This window comes from Haemaphysalis longicornis, unplaced genomic scaffold, assembly GCF_048455015.1.
Source record: "Haemaphysalis longicornis isolate Haplotype H1 unplaced genomic scaffold, Haemaphysalis longicornis Haplotype H1 scaffold_9, whole genome shotgun sequence".
NCBI classification, from domain to species: Eukaryota; Metazoa; Arthropoda; class Arachnida; order Ixodida; family Ixodidae; genus Haemaphysalis; species Haemaphysalis longicornis.
Genome location: NW_027526460.1, coordinates 123,151,163 through 123,159,860, shown reverse-complemented (window position 1 = coordinate 123,159,860; position 8,698 = coordinate 123,151,163).

Genomic DNA, 8,698 nt, shown 5'->3' with positions numbered 1-8,698 from the left:
TTTATTTATCGAGTAGTGGGGAACGTTTTGCGGCTTCTCGTTCTCAAAGCGAGGAATCCGCTGTTCGACGCTAGCATTTCCAAGTGCTGTCAGGTTGCCGAACGCCATCTGGATCAGCTACTCGCCGCTGGCGTTTCAAAGCGGCTTCTCGTTCTCGAAGTGAGGAATTCGCTGCTCGGCGCTACCGTTTACGTTCGGCGTCGCGAGCTCTCCTCTGTGCAGCCTTGTCTTCGGAGGCGCGAGACGAGCCGAGCGGCGAGGAGGAGCCGCGAGGAGGAAAGCGGCGTTATCACAGTTGGCGTGGAGAGGGGGACGTCGAGGAGATGTGCGGACGCCGGACGAAGGAGGGTCGACTAAGAGATGCTTTGCATCTAAAAGCATTCTGCGAGCTGCAACAATGTCTGCAAAGCCCGCCCGTGCTCGCGCATTTCGGCGAAAATGTCGAAACGGAAATGCAATGGACGCCAGTGATATAGGCTTGGGTGCCATCCTCGTAAAAAAGCAAAGCGGGTGTGAAAACGTAATCGCCTATGCAAGCCGTGGTCTGTCCAAAGAAGAAAGAAACTACCGAGCCTCTGTGAAAGAGTGCCTCGCAAATATTTGGCCATTTCTAAATTTCGCCCATACGTGTATGGAAGACCATTTAAGGTTGTGACAGACCACCATGCGCTGTGTTGGCTCGCAAATTTGAAGGACCCCTCGGGCCGTCTTGGTAGGTGGAGCTTGCGCCTGCAAGAATTTGACGTTACAGTAGTCTATAAATCCGGCAGGAAACTCCCCGACGCGCACTGCCTGTCAAGCGCCCCCGTGGACCCACCACCACAAGACTCCGATGAAGACAGCGCGTTCTTCGGAATCGTGACGGAGAGCGACCTAGCCGCCCAGCAGTGTGCCGACCTCGACTTACGTGTAATAATCGAGTACCTCGAGGGATGCACTGTCGCCGTTCCTAGGACTCAAACGCATTTTACCAGTATTCAGCCTGCAAAACTCCGTTCTCGTGAGGAAGAATTTTAGCCCCTGAACCAAACAAATTATCTTGTCATCCCAGCAGAACTTCGCGACGAAATATTGGAACCTTGCCGCGACGACCCGGCTTCCAGACATCTTGGAATAGCCCGCAAAATTAGAAAAATGAAGGCGAAGTACTACTGGCCGCGCCTTACATACGACGTCACCCACTACGTCCGGAGCTGCCGTGACTGCCAGCGAATAAAGACGCCACGGAAGAGACCCGCCGGACTTCTGCAGCCGATCGCCGTCCCATCGAGAATCTTTCATCAGATTGGAATGGACCTTCTGGGCTCGGTCCCTACATACCGATCCGAGAACAAGTGGATTGTCGTAGCGACAGACTACATGACCCGCTACGCAGAGACTACCGCTCTTCCGAGGAGGACTGCACAAGAAGTCGCAAAGTTCTTCATAAGCCAAGTTGTGCTGCGACATGGAGCCCCGGAAGTCCTAATCACGGACCGCGGAACGGCCTTTACTGCGGAGCTGATGCAAGGAGTATTACGCTACAGCAACACGGATCACCGAAGAACGACGGCGTACCACCCCCAAACGAATGGACTAACAGAACGTCTGAACAAGAAAATCGCAGATATGCTGTGAATGTACGTCGACGTTAAACATAAGACATGGGACGAAGTGCTCCCATATGTCACGTTTGCGTACAACAAGGCTATCCAGGAAACTACGCTGATGACGCCATTCTAGCTTGTCTACGGAAGACGGGTGACTACGATGCTTGACGGCACGCTTCCGCATGTAGAAGACGACGACCTCAACCCCGACGTCCAAGGATACCTTCAGCGTGCGGAGGAGGCCCGCCAGGTCGCTCGAGGTCGTACAACGGACCAACAGCTGGTGGATGCCGGGTGCTACAACCTCCGACGCCGAGACGCCGAGTACCACCCAGGGGATCGTGCTTAGGTTTTTGACTCCTATCCGACGGCGCGGACTCAGTGAGAAGCTCCTGCGGCGGTATTTGGGACCCTACCAGATTCTACGACGTGTCGACAAACTCACCTACGAGGCGATCCCCAATAGTGAATCCGAAACATAACGACGACGCACGCGGCCCGAAGTCGTTCACGTGGTTCGATTATAACCTTACTATGCCAGATGACGGACTTTGTTGTTGTTTGGTTGCATTGCCTTTTGTTTTAGCATCGTGTAGATTCACTCTTAGAGGTGGGGTAATGCAGCGAACCACGTATGGGTTTGTTTATGTATTGTTTGTTTTTACTGCCCGGCCACGCCCGGCTCGGTTATCTGTGTCCCAAGCGAAGCGCGTCTTTCATTATTTATTTTTGTGGCCGCAAGGGCTATCTCATTCAGATAAGCAGATTGTTTCATCTTAACGTCACTAGCCCAGAATAATCTTCTCTGATCTCGAATCTTCTGGATGTAAATCGACGGTTCCAGAAACACTCGCGCCAAAAGATAATGGCCTGCAAAGCAGACGCCGCGGCATTCCTTTCGACGATCCTCGCCTGTGCAAATCAATTTGTTGACCGCTGCTTCGCCGCCCCTGTATTCTTTTGAGTTGTTAGGGGAGCACAAGTTTGCTCCAATAAACTTGTTTTCCTTGAAGACAACGGCGTCGTCTTTGGCCACGTGACAATATTTCTGCATTTATTAAAGCTAGGCTTGTCAACAAGATGGAATGTTTTTAAACATCATTATTGAAGGCTTAACACCGATATTGATCTTGCGAAGAAAAGGAATGGTACGAAATCGCTGTTCTTAGTACTCTGCTTCCCTCACTTTCTGTATGAGGTAATGAAAAAACACGAGGGAAATACGGCATTTCGATAAAGACAAGTAAAACATGATCTGTGCAGGTCTTAAAAGTAGATGGAAGACTGCAAGCTTTCTCTCATTTTGACTTATGATGACAGGAAACTGGTTACGCTATTTAAAGAGTGAAGTTAAAATATTTGCGATTCATTATACAAGTTTTAAACCATAAACGAAGTTTTGTGCATTCGTTGTTGTTGTAGGCATCTTTTTTCAAATTCTATGTAGAGGCTATGGACTGGTATAACCCGCCGTGGTGGGTCAGTGGCTAAGACGCTCGTCTGCTGAGCACCAGGGCGTGGGTTCGATTCCCTGATGCAGCAGCCGCTTTTTTTATAGATGTGAAATCAAAAACGTTAATGTGTACAATGTTTCGGCGAACGTGAAAGATCCTCAATCTTGAATTCACAGGTCAAACAAGAAACGAGGACGATAGGAACAGCACGACCCGCAGGCGCATTTCTTGTTAGCGCTGTGAATTCAATATGATGGAACACCAACTCGCCAAAGCATCAACTTTAACCAGTTAAAGAACCACAGGTGGGCAATACGAATCCGGAGTCCTCCACGGCGCGCCTCATCGTGTGTGTTGCGTCTGCTCGCTATACCTTACAATCGATCAATGGACTCGCATAGTACGCAAAGCATCCGACTGAAGGAGAAGACGAAAGTGCAGGACTGGCCTCAGCGTTTATTGGGCTGTTTTTGTGCTGTTTATTGTGCTGTTACGACACTACCGTAGTGCAACAGACACAATACCAAGCTGCTTTAAAGACCCAACAATAGTGGTTTCTCTGCACCATAGGGCTGGTTTGACAGCACCATGAGGCTGTTATGTTTTTAAGAAATAATGTTTATGTTTTCGTGTGTTGAACTAATGTCAATTATCGTCAAGAGCTACACCTGGAGTTTTCGGTTCCTGTTTAACAAGAATTTAGAGACCAACCATTTTTACGCCACGATTAGGTCAGTTCCTGACGTTTTCAGAAAATACAACACAGGGACTTTTACCTTGAAAAAATAAAACCAGTTTTAATCATACAAGGTGGCTGGAATATTACGCCAAGTTCAGCTGGCCGGTCACATATAGGCTAGATACACGATTTGATGATATCCGAACGTCGTCTAGACGCACAGAATAAGCCATTTTATGTTGCAAGCCCTTTCAAGCGGGTTACTTTTAACTATAATCACTGTGTAGGCGTCTGCTCTACCTTTAGGCACGCTGTTTTCTAGCACAGCGATCCTAGAGACGTAAGGTGTAAACTCTCACACGAAAGGTTGTTGTGGACATGTAACTGCTAACACGTATTTAAAATGGTGCGCTTCAACCAGAAAGAACATAGGTTCCCGATGGTGCCGTTGCTACATACGCTGTTTTCCACCTTCGAAGTTAGAAAAAAATATTATATGCAATTGTGCTATGAAAGTAAGCATCATTTATGCATAATTCCCAGGCAACAGCTTCACTCTTTCTGGGTCTCCACGCCGTCTCTGGGTCTCCCCTCACTGGCTTTCCCCGGTCTGGAAAACCACCGTTCAGAGGCGCCTCGAAGGGCGCAAGAGGTCGTCAAAAAGTTGGTTTCCTAATATCATGGTTGTGAATGGGGAGTGGGCGACGTGGTTCGTGGTGCGTGCGGCGAGGTGAAAGCGATATTACAAAACTGCTGAATGATCTGGGGAAACGTATATGCGGTTCCTATTCAGCACAGCCCGCCGTCATGTGAGTTTCCGAAGGGGGGTTACATCCCAACAGAAAGCAACCTAACGGACACAAAACCACCCGAACTGACATAACAGCCAAGACGGACCTAAATTGGACGAAACAATGCCCTTGTAAAAAATAGGAGTCGAAAACTCCCACCTCCCCTCACGGGAACCCCTGTGTAGATGCGACGCATAGGCGGAGCGGCGAAGGGACCGCGTTTTATAGCGCGCATAACGTTGAGGGGACTGCGTAAGCCGGTCCCAGTCGATGACGACGTTGGCGTACTTGTAAAGCGGCGTGGACTCTAGGTGTTTGAGCTAAGCGTAGATGTTGCTTCGCCGGAGAACGGCACACCGGTTATATACGCAGCGCCCCCGAAGGAGAGGAAACCGCGGAAGAGATAGTACTGCACATGCGCCGGCCCCGGCGCGTCTGCCGCGGCTATGATGCAACGTTCCGAAGCTCTGACGCAACACAATCCAACACAATCCACTTTAATCCAATCCAATCCAAATCCAATCCAATTCAAGCCAAGCGAAGCCAAGCCAAGCCAATCCAATCGAATCAAATCCAATGCCCCTCGCGAGAGAGTCTTCGCTATCGGAGAGGAGAGGGGGCGAACGGCGGAGAGCGCAGCTGGCGCGGCGAGGAGAATGGGGGAAGGGTGAACAACGCCGCCGCCGCCGCCGACGACGACGACGATGCCGGAGGGACAAGGCGAGTGAATCAGATGCTCTGCATCTAATAAATTACGTAGATGCTCACCCCAACTAGCACATTCAGCCATTTATTGGCACATATGGAGGGGCTTTGCCAACCTAAAGCTTACGAAATAACGAAAAAAAAAAAACATGAACCGACCAAGCAGGACACAATCACGGTGTTCAAAAATATTCAACAAAATTGCCGAAACTGGCCTTGAAGAAGCAAAACCACAAAAACGTACAAAAACAATAGCTAAAAAAGACGTAATCGTCATGGAGCTACCCGAAATCGAATTGGTAATGCACAAATACCTCATAGAAAGTAAGTGTAAAAACATTAATCTTTCAGTATAAAAATCCATTAGAAAAAACTACTGGAAGCCCGATTTGATACTGGGTTCTAATGTTTGCAACACACGAGTGAAATCAATACACTAAGCGACAAAACAGTTGTATGCGCTTAAACGTAATTCCAGACGCCCGTGAACACAGCTTCAAACATGCCCCTAGTTGGCTGCGCATGTCAATTGGCTGTGCGGACTAGAAAACGCCTATACGCTACCTGGAAAGGAGAGCAGCTACAGAGAAGCCGGAGAGCACAATTCGCGATAGAGGCGCCGTTTTGAAATGCGGCCGGGATCTCTGCTAAAGCATCAAACCATTCGGTATGCGTCAATATTAAGAAGACGGCGGTGGTTGACGGGCTAGGGGAATCGGCAGAATGTAAGGTTTGTGCCGCAGTGCTACTGTGTAGCTCGTAAGTAGCATTTTAGCAGGGCGGTTTGAGCGCCAAGAACACTTGGTGGAGCTCGTCGCGCACGATTGTGGCCACACACACTGGTCGTTGCGGACACACAATTCCTAGTTTGACACCCTCGCCGAAAAAAAAAACCGACCTGTTTAGCTTTCGCAAACAGCTTAAAAAAGGATTATGGTGGCAACATTGGCGGAAGATTGAATCCTCAATCGATCATATTCAGGGCTGCGCTGTTGACAACTCGCTACAAAGACCTAGCCTCTTTTGTAAACTATTTGAAGGTGCCTTGGAGATTTTCCACCCGACCGGTTAGCCTTCGCACCAGGACAGCATGAATAAGGTACGATTGTTCCATATGCTCGGCCGTGGCCATATTAGGGTGGGAAAACGCGCGCTATGTCGTCCGCATTATCTATCCGCGACTCGAAAAAACGGAGGTCTTGCTCTCGGCATTCCTTGCTGGAAACCGTTTCCTTGCATCTGCTCGAAGAAGCTTTTTTATGCAAATAACCCTCGTGATTATCGTACCAAAAACGGATGCTGTCCTCACACACAAGTAGACGTTCCGAATTTTCTGTGCATCATATGACACTTGAAGTTAATCGACTGGGTGACCCAGTCTTCAAACGCCCTGAGAATATCCCCGTGTTACGCATTTGGGATGAGAGGACGATAAAGCAACAGCTGATATGAAACATTGACCGGCGGTTGACGAATAAAACGCTTGGTGTGGTAAGAATGAACATCCACGAATATGTGCGGTGATCGAACAGGCGCCGACTGCTCTAAGAAATTTATGTGTCAACAATGTTGCGCCTTCCGTGGAAGGCGCCTGAAAGGCTTTCATACTATAGAGAAACAAGGCTCTCCTTTATTTTTGTGCCTTGGTAGACTCAAACTTAAAAACAGCAGCCGAGTATAGCGATGTTAAAGGCGAAAGCCCTAATGGTTCAATTCTGCGAAACAGCCGTTGTTGTTCTTATTTTTATTTTTGTGGGTTTCTTGTTGTGAAACAACAAAGGCGAAATGAAACAAATGTGCGTTCCGATGGGATCTGTACACGGTTTACACAAACATAACTCCATTCTCTGCCACCTGTGGTATCCGGGGAGATTGGCAGCGTAGAACGAAAGTTGCTCTTTTAATTGGGGCCCATACGCACTGAAGCGTTGACCAGAAATCGGGTTCCTTGAAGTGCTAATGTGCCTGCATCGCACAATTCATGAAACTGTGAATTGGGAGCGTAGTAGTCGTAGAATAGGGCATGCCATGTGACACTTGAACGTCATGGCGCGAGTAGAGCACGCGCACAGCATGCCCGCTCAAAAAGCAATTCTGGGGAAGGTGGGGCGTTGGAAATTCTGCTTGCTGGTGTAACTTGCTTCTTAAGACATGGGCACGAAAGCAAGGAGAGAGACACATGCACGACGCCGCAGAACAGAATCCGGTCATAGTTATTCGTACCAAAAACAAAGAAATGAAACCGAAGAAACGTATGCGAATACGATGAGGCAATAAACAAGTTCTTCGTAAGTATAATTACGCTTTGGCTTCGAATCACGTGGTAAGGTTTAGCTGCGCAGCTGAATTATATTATGTGCAGTGCTTTATGGCAGAGGAAGGGCATCGTAGTTGCTTGGACGAACGCTCCTATATGGCTTAAAGATCCTCAGAAAAGCAGTCCAAAGTCTTGAACTAAACGCGGCAGACCCGTCTCCCATATATAGCACGTAGCCCCAACCCGGGTAGGATAATTACGCGAGGTTGATGACATTGTAAGCGCCTTTCATTACGCTCTCATGGCTCCTGATTGTGATATCGGCACTTCAAGATAATTACCACACTAACATAATTGCCAACGTCGATGACCTTGGTATCATCATCACCTGAACACTGCATTATCACTTGGAGTGCTGTACATTACTGCTACGACGTACTCTCTGCGAAAAATATCATTGACATCCTTCCTCGTGATGAACAACCTGGAAATTAAGGGCGAGGTTTCAAATATCCAGTAATAATTTTTGACGATAGTTATTGTAAATACACGCAGAAACAAGAAAACAAAAGCAGCACGTTTTCCCTGATATATGCAAATCATTATGTTCATCTGAAATTTAGGGCTTCTTTCTGCACTTACCAAAATAAACAACCTTCTCTACGGGTATCCACAAGAATCAGACACTGAACTGCGGTTACTCGCGGCTTTATAGGTTCACTTTTCAAAACCACCTGCAAGTATTTGGCCCTCTTTTTGCGCGAGCACCTGCAGCGCTATCACCGCACGTGTCAAGTTTAATTGAAAAGGAAGGGCGAACAAGCAGAGCACACATGTATTCCACATCTACAAATATATCGTATCGCAGATTTTCCGCTACACACTGATTTTTTACCTGTCGGAAAAGTGAGATAACCGGAAGCCACCTCAGCTAAAATCGAGAATACATCTACGCATCTTCTAAACCTCCGAGTATCTTGCCACTGCATTAAATGTGTGAGTATAAAGATTTGAACAAGCACACTGCTTTAGAAAATTTTGATAACCAAGAGCAAGTCCTAATAAACATCAATAAGTTACTGCCGTCAATATCCCTCAGCTGTGCTGTCAGTGCCGAATGGTTGGATGGGACCAAGGGTGACTTGGTGTTACGAGGCAGCTAAGCCAATTGAACAGCTCAACTTTTTGTTGTCCTGCCTTAGTGGTGGTAGTATGTTAATAGC